Source organism: Pogona vitticeps, chromosome 3 (genome assembly GCF_051106095.1).
Source record: "Pogona vitticeps strain Pit_001003342236 chromosome 3, PviZW2.1, whole genome shotgun sequence".
NCBI lineage: Eukaryota > Metazoa > Chordata > Lepidosauria > Squamata > Agamidae > Pogona > Pogona vitticeps.
The window spans coordinates 173,810,601-173,825,878 of record NC_135785.1 but is presented as its reverse complement, the minus strand read 5'-3'; the positions used below and the strand labels follow the sequence as shown (position 1 = coordinate 173,825,878).

Genomic DNA, 15,278 nt, shown 5'->3' with positions numbered 1-15,278 from the left:
ACTCAACAGTGGCCAGAGGACTGGAAAAGATCAGTCTACATCCCAATACCAAAGAAGGGCAGTGCCAAAGAATGCTCCAACTACCGGACAATTGCAGTCATTTCACACGCTAGCAAGGTTATGCTCAAAATCCCACAAGATACAGTGGACCCGCGACTTACAGACGGCTCGACTTACAGACTTTTCGAGTTACAGACTTCTCTGGCTGCAAAATTTAGATTTGACTTGCAGCCAGAGAATCAACTTACGGACCAGAAAAAACCCAAAATGGAATAAAAATAGAATAAAAACCACTGGTTGTGGGATTAATCGGTTTTCAGTGCATTGTAGGTCAATGGAGATTCGACTTACAGACTTTTCGACTTGCAGCCACCATTCCAATACGGATTAATTCCTTAAGTAGAGGGTCCACTGTAGCCTTCAGCAGTAGGTGGACCGAGAACTCCGAGAAGTACAAGCTGGATTCCGAAGGAACAGAGGAACTAGAGACCAAATTGCTAACATACACTGGATTACGCAGAAAGCCAGAGGGTTCCAGACAAACATCTACTTCTGCTTCATTGACTATGCAGAAGCCTTTGACTGTGTGGACCACAGCAAACTATGGCAAGTCCTTAAAGAAATGGGAGTGCCTGACCACCTTATCTATCTCCTGAGAAATCTCTATGTGGGACAGGAAGCAACAGTTAGAACTGGATATGGAACAAGTGATTTGTTCAAAATTGGGAAAGGAGCATGACAAGGCTGTATATTGTCTCCCTGCTTATTTAACTTATATGCAGAATACATCATGTGGAAGGTTGGACTGGAGGAATCCCAAGCCAGAATTTTGCTGGAAGAGATATCAACAACCTCCTCTATGCAGATGATACCACTCTGATGGCCATCTCATGAGAAGAGAAAAATCCTTGGAAAAGACTTTGATGTTAGTAAAATGTGAAGGCAAGAGGAGAAGGGGACGACAGAGGATGAGATGGTTGGACAGTGTCATCAAAGCAACCTATATGAATTTGACACAACTCCGGGAGGCAAGGGAAGATAGGAGGGCCTGGCGTGCTCTGGTCCATGTGATCACGAAGAGTCGGACACGACTGAACGACTAAACGAAACGAATTGGTTAATAGGAGCAAGGAGTAGAGGAGTAGCCCATTTAGCTGCCTGTCCCTTGAGGCAGTCCTAACAAGACTTTCTTAATCACTACCTGCTGTTACCACATGTTCTTATAAATTATTTGTATCGTGAAGTTTTCCAGGAACCCTAGTTGTGTTCTTGGTATGCTTCTCCTTCTTGATGTATCAGAGCGACACTGTCTTTTCACACAATGTTTCTCATAAAGACATCTCCTTTCTGCATGTCACTCAAATGTGCCAACCCTCATCAAAGAGTGCAGGACGCAGCTTCCAAAAATAAAAGGCAATGCTGCATCCAAGCTGGAAACAGTATTAACTACCCTGTGCTTTTCTCCATGGAACTTATGTTATCATTAATATCCCAGACATGGCAAGAAGACAAAGAACTTGAGAAATGTGACAATGCTTTTAACACACTTGTCAGAGTGCACATTTATGTGTAAAATTTAAAAAAACCCAACAACCCACAGATATGCATGAATAAAAAAGCAAATGATGACAAGAGCTGTCTGGAAAGACATAAAATATTGTCGGGCCATACATAAAAACCAAATGTACCGCTGGGCAAAACCTTTATCGATGCGACTCTTTCGTAAAGTTTGATTGATTCTAACAAAGGTATGGCTAACCCACAGATACCTATCAAGAGTTGACTTTTCATTGCGTCCAGGTCTGTGTGTTTGCCTAAATACACATCAATGAATTCGTGGCAGCAGGCTGATCGGCAGTCGCTTGTCAGGGCTGGCATATATGTCCATTATTCGTGATCCACTCTGACTTTATTTACTGGACTTCTGCCCCTCTTCCTAAGCGATCTACTTCCTCCCACTTGCTCCCTTGCAGCCTCTAGATCTCCGGCAGCCTCCGTGCAACCCCTCTCAGCACTTGTGCTGCCTCTCTTCTCCTTCTTCCTCCTCCTCCCCCACCCTCGCTCCCCGCTTTCTAATCTCTCCCGCCCGCAAGATGCTGTCCTCGCTCTCGCAGCAGCCTACGAAAAACTCCCCAGGCAAACGAGGCTACGGCAAGGACAGAGGACGAGGGCCAACGCCGGAAACCTCATCTGACACGGGGGGAGGGGGGGGAAAGTCCTCCCAAGCCACGCCTCTCGCGGCCTCCTGGATTCTATGGTCTTCCCGGCCTCGGCAGAGCGGCCCAGCACGAGGAAGGGCGCGCGCCGCCGCCACGCTCTGCCCCCTCCCGACTCTTGTCGCGCGGTGCATACTGGGCCATCTCTCCCTTCTCCTCCTCCTCCTCCTGAGTCCTCCGAGGTTGCGCCGCGCTGACATCCGTATCGCTCGTTTCTCTCTCTCTCCAGCCCCCCCTCTTTTTTTCCCTCCCTTGTTCTTTCCCTCCCTTCTCCGCCCCTCCAACATGGCGGAGTTGGGTTCTGGGTGATCCCGCAGGAAAAGGCGGAGGCGCAGCGCGCGCGGGGCCCTTCCCTCCTCAGCCATTGCTCCCATCTCGACAGCCACGCGCACGCCTAGAGCGTCGTCGTCGTCCCTTTTCCCAGGCCTAGCCTAGCCTGGCCGGGCCTAGCGCCGTCCCCGCCTTAGTCTCCGCCGCCGCTGCTGGCTGCTCCCTTTGCTGCTGTCGTTGCCGCCGCGACCCCGGCGCCCTCCGCGACCCGCCTGCACCGGCGCCCTTACCCTCCGCTCGGCAGCGGCCAGAGAAAGGAGAGGGAGCAGGGGCCCCCTCCCCACCGTCCCTTTCTCCCCACCGTTCAGGGGAGCTTGGCCTTGCAGGAGGCCCAGGGCGGGAAGCGACAGCGACTGCAGCAGGTAAATAGGAGGCCCTCGTAGCCTTTCCCGCTTTCTGTGAGGGCTCGGAGGAGGGAATGATCCTGCCCCAGCCTACAGCCCCAAATGGATGGCCTCCCTTTCCTGTGCCCCTCCACCTTGAGAAGGGTGTGTGTGTGTGTGTGTGTGTGTGTGTGTGTGAGAGAGAGAGAGAGAGAGAGAGAGAGAAAGGAGGAGGCCGTGGAAGAGGAGAGGGCCCATCTCTTGCTCTCAGACCCGTCCTAGAGTCCCATGGTGGACCAGGAGAAATGGGTGGAAAAGCCACCTGTCACTTGGGAGGCTGATCGTTGATTGGAATCGCGGTCGAGGATAGTGACTGCCTGGGAAAGAGAAGCAAATGTGAAGTGGAAAAGGAGGTTGTGCATGAGTGCGTTCTAAAGCTACCGTTCTAAACATTTATTTAGTGAATAAGGACACTTGATCACAGTGGAAGTTACTTTGGGAATAAGTATGTCCTGCATTGTGCTGTAGGGATGGGAAAATTGCACCAGAGAATCAACTATTAAGAACCTTCCCTTTTGTTTTCCAGCAGCTCATGGAGGTATTTGTTTATACTTGACCTATACAAATTGTTCATCAAGTCTCAATTCCTTTTCAAGTCTTGGCTCCTTATCTTTGCTCCTTCTCATTATTATTATTATTATTTATTTTATTTATATCCCGCCTATCTAGTCAATTAAGACCACTCTAGGCGGCTTATGTTCATGTAAGGAACTTTCAGCAAGTACTTCATATAATTGCCTCTGAAATGAGGAAAACTAGAAAAGTTTCGGTTCCACACATAAATAGTATGTTCCTTTAGTTTATTTGAGGCATTAGCTTTAAGTTTGCACTAAACTCATGGATCACAATTTTGATTGAAAAGTAGAAACTTGAAATATGTATGCTCCAAATTATCAGCTGTTGTTGCTTTTATCAGGTGACTAGGAAATACATTTATAGTTCCTAGTTTAATTTAAATCCTTCTGTAAACTAATTTATTGCATAATTAAAAAGGTTTTGTTATAATATATGTGCGATACTGACACTTAAGTATGTATTTGACCAATGTTTTCCGGTTGTCGTGAATGTCACTATAAAAATTAGTTAACCAAAAGATACCAAATTTATCTTTCTTTTTCTAATTATGTTAATTATATTATATATATATGCTTGTTTTATATGTTATGTTGTAAGCCGCCTAGAGTGTTCGCAATGAACAGATAGGCAGGGTATAAATTAAATAAATAAATAAATACATTAATGTACAACCAAATAGTATTTTTTTTAAAAGGTTCAGACTATTAGATGGTTTACAGTTTGAGGACCCTTAATCTTTTGACAGGGATGTTGCATTTTGACTACCGTGTTTCCCCGAAAATAAGACAGGGTCTTATATTAATTTTTGCTCCAAAAATGCAGCACAGCTTCTTTTCAGGAGATGTTTTATTTTCTCATGTACAACCATCTACATTTGTGGAAGAGTTTCACTTAACTAGGGCTTATTTTTGATGTAGGGCTTATATTACGAGCATCCTGAAAAATCTTACTAGGGTTTATTCTCAGGTTAGCTCTTATTTTCGGGGAAACAGGGTACATGTTGCAGTGGCCATACTTCTCATATTTCTGAACTTTTCCCAGATAGGGAACAAGATTTTCTTAGCTCAGGTCATCTCTGTTCTAGCTAATGTAAGTACTGTAGTTCACACTGTTGGTGCTCTTATACTCATTTCTGGGTCACAAATGTAATAAAGTCTTGCTTTCTTTTATTCCCCATTCCATCTGCTAAACATAATAGTCAGAATGATTATTTCTTGAAATAAATATTCTCATTAAGAAAAATGATGCCACATTAGTTAAATGTCATGTCAGCACTTTAAAATCAGGGTGGAGAGCAGGGATACAGGTCCCCTTCACTGTACTTAGGGTAGCCAGGGCCTGCCAACATGGCTGTTCTTGTGGCTAAACTTGAAATATGAAACATTTTCTATGTGTGCAAGTTTCCTGCATGATTTAGAAAGTAAATTGGGTAGAATTATGAACTACATGTTTATACTTGTAGTTTATACACAATCATGCATAAAACATCCTGTCATTCATCTCAGTACATGAAAGTTGTCAAGATTCCATTAGTAATGGAACAGGAGGTGGTGTTAACAGTTCATCTTTGCTCTGTCCCTCAAGGAGTAGGGAACACATGAAGCTTGATGGCTTGAACAGAGCTTAGAACTTACTGACTAAATAGCTAGAAAAAATGATTTGTTGACAATGAAATCAGAACAGCCCCTTTTGTGAATGAAGGAAACAAAAGAAGTGAACTTGAGTTGGTTTTAATGAAGTCTGAAAGGTTAAGTAAAAGAACAACAACAAAATTTGTTGACTGTTTTTCTTTTATGATGATGTTACAGACATAAGTTTTAGTGGCAGTGCTTACCAGATGGTGAGAAAACAAATGTATGTGACAGATTTATTTACAAACATAAATGATTGCAAACCTAGAATCCAGGACCATTGGTTTGCAGAAGGAAATAGCAACATAAAAAACATCCTGTTGCAGCCTAATCCACCCACAATCACTTTGTTTAAGGCTTAATACAGTAGGAGCCTCATATCCCTTCTTCAGTGTTTTTTTTGTTTTTGTTTTGTTTGTGTGTGTGTGTGTTTTGTTTTGTTTTTTTGTTACCAGTGGCTCAGCATAGCCATTTGAAGAGTTTCAGAGGGAGACAGGACCAACTGTCAATTTCTAGTGTTGATAGATGGAGAGAGAAACACTGTATGGCTTTAGATTATGTGGCAAGTAGGAAAGCTCTCTTCTTTCATGGTGGTCTAATGCAGTGGTTCTTAACCTTTGTTACTTGGATGTTTTTGAACTGCAACTCCCAGAAACCCCAGCCAGCACAGTTGGTGGTGAAGGCTTCTGGGAGTTGCAGTCCAAAACTCCTGAGTAACCCAAGGTTAAGAACCAGTGGTCTAATGGACAGTACCTTGCTGCTTCTTTCTTTAGCTGTCTCTGAATGTGTGTGCATGCATTCATTTCTGCCACTGGAAAGTCCTGGTGGCTTGAGGGTAGTAAGAATCTTTTGTTTGTTGAATGATTGTGAAAAAGAATGAGTTTCTTGCACCACCACCCCACCACATATTCTTTGGTAAGAACAGAGTGTGTTCTATCATTTGATGCTCTAAATGATTGGTTGCTCTAAGCTACCTCAAAAGAGTCTTTTTCCCACCTTAAGGAACTCTGATGGAGAGAGTTTTGAAGAAGAACAGAGATAGAACTGAATTGTTAGCAGTTTGTAACTGATAAGTATGGTTGTAAATCAGGAAGTCATCATGAAAGCAAATAAGGAACCAAGGTATGGTTTTAAATACCAGTACCTGTTGAGTGATCATGAATAGCTATCATGCTATCTTGTGTCTCCTTGTCCAGCCATAAAATTGGAGTAATGGCGACTGCCATAACATTCTAAAAACGTTGACATGTATATCCTATTCTTTAAAAAGCTCTGAATGTCTTCTGCAGAGATAGCAGGTAGTCTCTGTTCTAGACTATTGGTGTGCTAGTCAGAATGCTCCTGATTAGTTATGCTGGCATAAATGCAGTAAATCATAGAATTTACTGCACTTATTCAGTATGGTGGTAGAACATACCAGATGGGTGGGGTATAAATCAAATAAATAAATAAATAAATAAATAAATAAATAAATAAATAAATAAATAAATAAATAAATAAATAAATAAAGTAGATAAAATAGAAGTGAATTAAGTACTCTTCGAAATTTGCCTCTTGTATCCCTTAGACTAGAGCACATCAACTCAAGCAACTGGCATGTGATAAGGGATACAAGTGCAACATGTTAACCAGCAACAACTCAGTGCTACAGGTTCCATAACTATATTTATTGGAGCATGATTAACCTGTAGGATTCTGGACTAGTTGTTTTAACAAAGTAATAGCACTACAAGTAACTATGCAAAGACTACGATGTTTTATTTACTTGCTTTTAAGTATGTAGATCAGAACTGTAATCCATTTGAGTTCTCAGAATAGGCAGCATGTAAAATATTTTCCAACTTAAAAGCAGTCTGGCCCTACAACAGAGATTTGTGTTATGTGGATCCAGATGTATATTCTGGTCCCATTCAGGTGACATGCTAAGCTATGGTCAATAGAAGCATCCAGTCATCAGAGCTATCTGTGCTGACAGGCAAAGCATGCAACCTTGACAGTCACTTCAGCTTGTTGTTGTAACATAAATCCCTGGTTTCACATTTGTTATAAACCAGTTTGATATTCACACATTTGTGATTTTAGTGTATTGTTTTAGATATGCTACTAATATGTTGCTGTAGAGGGAAAATATTTGCTTCTTACATCTTCTTAAAACATGAACATTTTCACTGTTAAAAATGCTGATTGTGTGCCAGATTGAAAACATAATTTTGATGCCACCAGCCAAAATAGCTAGTGTATAGTTCAAGGGCTATCAACCTAAAGCCCTTTCTGGGTAGTTTTGCACCATCGATGTAAGCATTGATTCAGATCAGCCAGGGGAAGATCCAGTTGGGTATATTTTCTCATGAAAGGTAGATCTGATGTTCCCTCTCACAAGGTCTCCGTATGTGCCCAGTATTTAATACTGAGGGTTAGAAAATCCTCCAAAGCTGAGTTTGAGGGGGCATGAAGGGAGTGAAGGAATCTCAAATATGGTGCTTGAGGAGGGAAATAGAATCTCCTTGAGTCATCTGATGGGACCTCGTCCATCAATACAAGTACACAGTTGGATCCTGGCTCAAGAGAAAACACCATTTTCCATTATTGATTTAAATCCAGTTGGCCCCTGATCATCACTTTTTAGAAGAATTGGTTACTAAAACAGGTCAGCTTATTCTCAGTAGAACATTGTATATAATTAAAAAGAGCATACTCTTTGTATTTGTAAAAACTGGATATTCATTTAGGAAACAGCGCATAAAACTGATTGTTTGTGTCAAGTTGCTGCTACATCACTCATTTATGAATATGAGCTAAATCACATGTGGGAGTTGGTATAGTGAGTTTTTAGTGCTGCTGGAAGGAAGGACGTGTAAACTATTTGTGAATATTCCATTCTTAGAAAAACCTGATATCAAAAATAACTTGATAGCACTTATTAATTATTAAATTACACAAACAACCAAAACAGTATTTATTAGTTACTAACTAAATTTTAAATGAAATGAAAATAATCAGAACATGATTTTTGGCCATTTTCATCTGCAGGACAACAAGATGCAAATGAATCAGTGCGCTTGTCATCTGTTTTTTCCAATGCCTTTGGTGTACACTGGTGACAATATACAGGAATATACATGACACATTATAATAACAGTATTTTATCATGGAGTTTTGGATTAAATATATAATGTCTAAAAAGTCTTTCATTAAGGTATTCATGTTATAAAGTTTGAATACCACAACATAGATACAGTATTTATCATTGTACAAGAATGTATTCCACACTCCTCTTTTTTTTCAATTGGGGGGGCAAAAATGGGGGAAATTGATTTCCCCCCCAAATTTTTCAATTCCCCCCCACACACCTACCCATCTCTAGTAGTGGAATACAGCATCCAGCTTTTTAAAAGAATGTAAATTGATGAGATTGTTAGCTCTTTAATTCGGCATGATTTTGTTCACAGACTCAAGAATATGTATATTTTCTGATTCTAGGCTTCCTCTTATGATAGTTTGTCGTGATTTCCAAACTGAACAACCAGTGGTTAGTGCTAATCTATAAACCAGGTTTCAATGTATACCTTGGATGTTATCACTTGAGTTCTTTGGCAAAATATGACTAGAAGAAACCTAGAAATGATTTGCAGGGGATATAAGGTAGAAGGTCAGGCATAGTGTAAACCCTCAGAAATATAATACCTAAATTGGATCATAAGCTCTCTGGGAGTGTTTTGATCTGTATTATTTTATGTGCCACTATAGGTTATGCATTTAGTGACGGTGTGGTTTAAAAGGTGTATTTATTCTTTAATTTAAAAAGTGCTGATATACGGTAATTGTCGTTGTTTAGTCGTTAAGTCGTGTCCGACTCTTCGTGACCCCATGGACCAGAGCGCACCAGGCCCTCCTATCTTCCACTGCCTCCCGGAGTTTGGTCAAATTCATGTTGGTCACTTCGGTGACCCTGTCCAACCATCTCGTCCTCTGTCTCCCCTTCTCCTCTTGCCTTCACACTTTCCCAACATCAGGGTCGTTTCCAGGGAGTCTTCTCTTCTCATGAGATGGCCAAAGTATTGGAGCCTCAGCTTCAGAATCTGTCCTTCCAGGCAGCACTCAGGGTTGATTTCCTTTAGAATTGATAGGTTTGTTCTCCTTGCAGTCCAGGGGACTCTCAAGAGTCTTCTCCAGCACCACAATTCAAAAGCATCAATTCTTCAGCGGTCAGCTTTCTTTATGGTCCAGCTCTCGCTTCCATAAGTTACTACAGGAAAAACCATAGCTTTGACTATGCGGACTTTTGTTGGCATGGTGATGTCTCTGCTTTTTAGGATGCTGTCAAGGATTGTCATCACTTTCCTCCCAAGAAGCAGGCGTCTTTTAATTTCGTGACTGCTGTCTCCATCTGCAGTGATCATGGAGCCCAAGAAAGTAAAATCTGTTACTGCCTCCATATCTTCTCCTATTTGCCAGGAGGTGATGGGCCCAGTGGCCATGATCTTAGTTTTTTTGATGTTGAATTCAGACCATTTTTTGCACTCTCCTCTTTCACCCTCATTACAAGGTTCCTTAATTCCTCCTCACATTCTGCCATCAGAGTGGTATCATCTGCATATCGGAGGTTGTTGATATTTCTTCCGGCAATCTTGATTCCGGCTTCGAATTCCTCCAGTCCAGCCTTTCGCATGATGTATTCTGCATATAAGTTGAATAAGCAGGGGGACAATATACAGCCTTGTCGTACTCCTTTCCCAATTTTGAACCAATCAGTTGTTCCATATCCAGTTCTAACTGTTGCTTCCTGTCCAGCTTGTATTTCTGGGAGTTTTCGGTCCACCTATTGCTGAAGCCTACCTTGGAGGATTTTAAGCATAACCTTCCTACCGTGGGAAATGAGTTCAATTGTAGTTGGAGCATTCTTTGGAACTGCATTCTTTGGAACTGCCTGGGATGTAGACTGATCTTTTCCAGTCCTCTGGCCACTGTTGAGTTTTCCAAATTTGATGGCATATTGAATGTAGCACCTTAACAGTGTCATCTTTTAAGATTTTAAATAGTTCAACTGGAATGCTATCACCTCCACTGGCCTTGTTGTTAGACAAGCTTTCTAAGGCCCACTTGACTTCACTCTCCAGGATGTCTGGCGCTAGGTCAGCAACCACATTATCTGGGTTGTCTGGGATATCCAAATCTTTCTGGTATAATTCCTCTTTGTATTCTTGGCCACCTCTTCTTGATGTCGTCTGCTTCTGTTAGGTCCCCACCATTTTTGTCCTTTATCATATCCATCTTTGCACAAAATGTTCCTCTAATATCTCCAATTTTCCTGAACAGATCTCTGGTTTTTCCTTTTCTATTATTTTCCTCTACAGTATTTCTTTACATTGTTCATTTAAGAAGGCCCTCTTGTCTCTCCTTGCTATTCTTTGGAAGTCTGCATTCAGTTTTCTGTAACTTTCCCTATCTCCCTTGCATTTTGTTTCCCTTCTCCTCTCTGCTATTTCTAAGGCCTCATTGGACAGCCACTTTGCTTTCTTGCATTTCCTTTTCTTTGGGATAGTTTTTGTTGCTGCCTCCTGTACAATGTTATGAGCCTCTATTCCACTTTGTATTCATAAAGGATGTGGTTTAGATCATACCTGACTAGCCCAGTGGTTTTTCCTACTCTCTTCAGTTTAAGCTTGAATTTTGCTATGAGAAGCTGATGATCAGAGCCACAATCAGCTCCAGGTCTTGTTTTTGCTGACTGTATTGAGCTTCTCCATCTTTGGCTGCAGAGAATATAATCAATCTGATTTCGGTATTGCCCATCTGGTGATTTCCATGTGTAGAGTCGCCTCTTGTGTTGTTGGAAAAGAGTGTTTGTGATGACCAGCTTGTTCTCTTGACAAAACTCTATTAGCCTTTGCCCTGCTTCATTCTGAGCTCCAAGGCCAAACTTTCCTATTGTATCTTTTATCTCTTGACTCCTTACTTTAGCATTCCAATCCCCTAGAATGAGAAGAACATCTTTCTTTGGTGTCATTTCTAGAAGGTGTTGTAAGTCTTCATAAAATTCGTCAATTTCAGTCTCCTCAGCATTTGTGGTTGGTGCATAAACTTGGATTACTGTGAAGTTGAAAGGTCTGCCTTGGATTCGTATTGACATCATTCTATCATTTTTGAGATTATATCCCATTACAGCTTTTCCCACTCTTTTGTTGACTATGAGGGCTACTCCATTCCTTCTGCGGGATTCTTGCCCACAATAGTAGATATGATAATCATCTGAATTGAATTCACCCATTCCTGTCCATTTTAGTTCACTGATGCCCAGGATGTCAATGTTTATTCTTGCCATCTCCTGTTTGACCACATCCAGCTTCCCAAGGTTCATAGATCTTACATTCCAGGTTCCTATGCAGTATTTTTCTTTACAGCATCAGACTTTCCTTTCACTTCCAGGCGCATCCACCGCTGAGCGTCGTTTCGGCTTTGGCCCAGCCACTTCATTAGCTGTGGAGCTACTTGTACTTGTCCTCCGCTCTTCCTCAGTAACATGTTGGACGTCTTCCGACCTGAGGGTCCCATCTTCCAGCGTCATATCTTTTAACCCTTTGTTTCTGTTCATGGGGTTTTCTTGGCAAAGATACCGGAGTGACATTGCCAGTTCCTACTCCAGGTGGATTGCGTTTAGTCAGAATTCTCCACTATGAGCTGTCCGTCTTGGGTGGCCCTGCACGGCATAGCCCATAGCTTCCCTGAGCTATTCAAGTCCCTTTGCCACGACAAGGCAGCAATCTGTGAAGGAGATATACTGTAATACAATGGCTAATTTGTGTATAATGACAGATTAAAATCTAATGGTCCTTTTGAAATCCATGATTCAAAGTTGGCTTCTCTGGGAGATGACAAATGTTTAAACCACAGAACCAAACACAATGTTTAGTGAAACTAAACTTGGCAAAACCTTCCAAAAACTATTTGAACTGGAGGAGGAAAGGGAGTGGGAATTGTGCAACCCAAATGTATGTTTGAGTTTATCAAGGCTCATTCACATAATACAAAATTATTTTTTGCTGTTACATGTAAATATATGTTTGGGGAGTGTTGATCCATAATGCACAGGAGAATAAAACAATTTGTTCTTATCATAGGAAGTTGTTGAATTAATTGCTAATATAGATAAGGTAGAAAATTATCTAATCCCTGGTGGATTAAGTGATGTTCTTGTGGCTGGGGATGGTCTTGCTCAATGTTAGCAGAGCTTTGGTTCCTATAGCCTATGATAATCTCAACCAATCCACCTGTCTTGTCACTATTCAATTGTCTGACAATTTAAAAAACCTCCAAAGATGTTATGTGCCATCAAGACACTTTTGAAGTGGGGTGATTATATCAGTTAATGATCTCCAGAATATCATATCATTAACAGCTCTGCTCAGATCTTGCAAACCAACAGCATTTAATGTTAGGTTGTTCTCTCTATTGCCCCCCCCCCTTCCTATCAGTATTGTCTTTTCCAGTAAGTTTTGCTCGGGTCATTCAAACTGACAACTGTGGAATTCTTTATTGAGTCAAATCATCTCATGATAAATCTTTCTCTTTTCCTATTGCCCCTCACCACCACTTTGCTCAGCAATTTTGTCTTTTCTTTTCAGTTTTGCATTCTCGTATGTGCAAGGTGGGATAACCTTAATTGACTTATCTAGAGTTGACTCAACTGAACATCCACTCATATGCCTTTCTAGTGGTCTGTGGTATCTGTAAGGCTCACCTCCAACACCACATTTCAAATGTGTTGATCTTACCCCGTTTTACTTCACTGCCCATCTTTTACATAGTATGATTTTGACCTTGGTTTCAAGTAACAATCTTTGCTAACTTCCAGCTCCTCAGTGGTTAACTGATGGGGAAAAAGTCAGCTTCTAGGATTTGTCCATGCTTTTTTCAATTTGTGAATGGTTGTGAGCACAAAACTGTATCTTTTAGACCATCTTGACTGACATTGGTGTTGTCAAGATTCAGACTGCCCTTTGCTGTGTAAAGTTTGGCATCCTTTTTCCTGCTGGCCACACAGGCGTACCGTATTTTTTGCTTCATAAGATGCACTCCCCCCCAAAAAAATGTGGGTGGGAAAATCCATGCATCTTATGGAGCAAAGGCAGCAATATTGTCCCCGCTGGCCCCGTGGGGGGGAGCGTCGCAAGGGTCCGGGTGAGCCTTCCAGGACCCTTGCGACGCTCCTCCCACCCCCCACGGGGCCAGCACGGGTGAAATTGCCAGCTTCCAGGTGGGGGGAGCGTCGCAAGGGTCCTGGAAGGCTCACTCAGACCCTTGCGACGCTCCTCCCACCCCCGCACGGATCCAGCGCCGGCAAAATCGCCAGTTTCTGGGAGTCTTTTGAGGCTTGGGAAGCCTGAAAAGACTCCCAGAAACTGGCAATTTCACCCCCGCTGGCCCCATGGAGGGGTGGGGGGAGCCTTGCAAGGGTCCGAGGGAGCCTTCCAGGAACCATGCGTGGCTCCCCCACCCCCCCACGGGTCCAGCAATGGCGAAATCACCAACTTCTAGGACCTTTTCTGAGCCTTTTAAGCCTCAGAAAAGGTCCTAGAAGCTGGCGATTTCACACACACCCGCCCTGTGGGGGTGGGGGGAGCCTTCCAGGACCCTTCCGAGGCTGCCCCCACCCACCCACGGGTCCAGCATGGGCGAAATCGCCAGCTTCTAGGACCTTTTCTGAGCCTTTGAAGCCTCAGAAAAAGTCCTAGAAGCTGGCGATTTTGCCTCCGCTGGCCCCGTGGGGGTGGGGGGAGCCTTGCAAGGGTCCGAGGGAGCCTTCCAGGACCCTTGCCACGCTACCCTCACCCCTGCACGGATCCAGCTCCGGCGAAATCGCCAGTTTCTGGGAGTCTTTTGAGGCTTGGGAAGCCTCAGAAGAGTCCCAGAAGCTCACAGTTTTGCCCCCTCTGACCCCTGGGGGGGGCAGGGTGAGTCTCTAAAGGGTCCTGGAACACACCCTAGGATCCTTTGGAGGCTCACCCTTCCCCCCCCCGCCGGGCCAGAGGGGGCGAAATTGCCACCTTCTGGGACTCTTTTGAGGCTTGGGAAGCTTCAGAAGAGTCCCAGAAGGTGGCAATTTCGCTCCCTCTGACCCCCGGGGGGGCAGGGTGAGCCTCCAAAGGGTCCTAGGGTGTGTTTCATAAGATGGACCTCTCCATAAGGCTCACCAATTTTTAGGAGAAGAAAACAGATTATTTTTTTCCTGTTTTCTTCTCCTAAAAATTTGGTGCGTCTTATGGAGAGGTGCGTCTTATGGAGCAAAAAATACGGTAATATTATGCTGGCAGTATTGGACCATGTGTTTTGAATAATTCAAAGAAAAGCACAATATCCCACCAGTTGTGGTGGTGATAGTTGTTTTGAAGAATTGTTTAATAGAATCCATCTACAAAATGTTTTAAACTGTATATTTAAACAATATACAATTTCATTCTACATAATTGCAAACTAATCTTTATTTCATGATGAAGAACATATAAAATGCCTTAAATAGAAAATCATTAGATGGATTTTCCTCAGAAAGCATTTTAGCAAACAAATTCTGGTTTAAATTCAAAAAATCCAATGCAAAGCAAACAATTCATTTAAAAAAAAAATTGTCTACTGTGTTTTGCTAGGAATTCAAGAATTTCCAGGTTTTGGGGGGGAGGAAGCTCCAAAAATAATTTTAGTTGGAGTTAGAAAATAAAACTGGTCAGATGTGTTATTTCACACCTACATATACTGCTGTTATTCTCTAGAGGGATAAATCCAGCTTGAGAATTGTAAATCTTTCTGATGGTATTTACTAGACTAAATACTACAGAAGACAGATAATCTAAATACCCTAACTCTGTGCAGAAACCTATGGAATCTAATAAAACTGAGGCTACAGTTGAAGAACTGTTGAACCCTTCATCCATATTAAACTTTTTAGAAAAGATTATAAGGAATGAACTTTATTTGATTGATTGTTTCTTTGTTTGCTTATTATGCCTGTCATCTGGCCAAGGCCACTCTGGGCACTTTTACAACACATAAATACCACCATGTACCATTTAACATTAAAAAAAAAGCAAATAAGCAGTAAACAATTTTTGCAATTCATTTTCTCATAATATACAGCTAAAATGTGTACG

General features: G+C 42.3%; 1 protein-coding gene across 4 annotated transcripts in view; it reads left to right on the top strand.

Annotated features, from left to right (window-relative positions):
* Positions 1 to 2,769: 2,769 nt before the first annotated feature.
* UBE3A (ubiquitin protein ligase E3A) overlaps positions 2,770 to 15,278 on the top strand; it is a 58,796-nt gene continuing 46,287 nt past the window's right edge. For all 4 annotated transcript variants that reach the window (XM_020809557.3, XM_020809561.3, XM_020809558.3 and 1 more), the window contains exon 1: positions 2,770 to 2,908. The gene's annotated coding sequence lies outside the window, so the exon portion shown is untranslated. The remainder of the gene's footprint in view (positions 2,909 to 15,278) is intronic.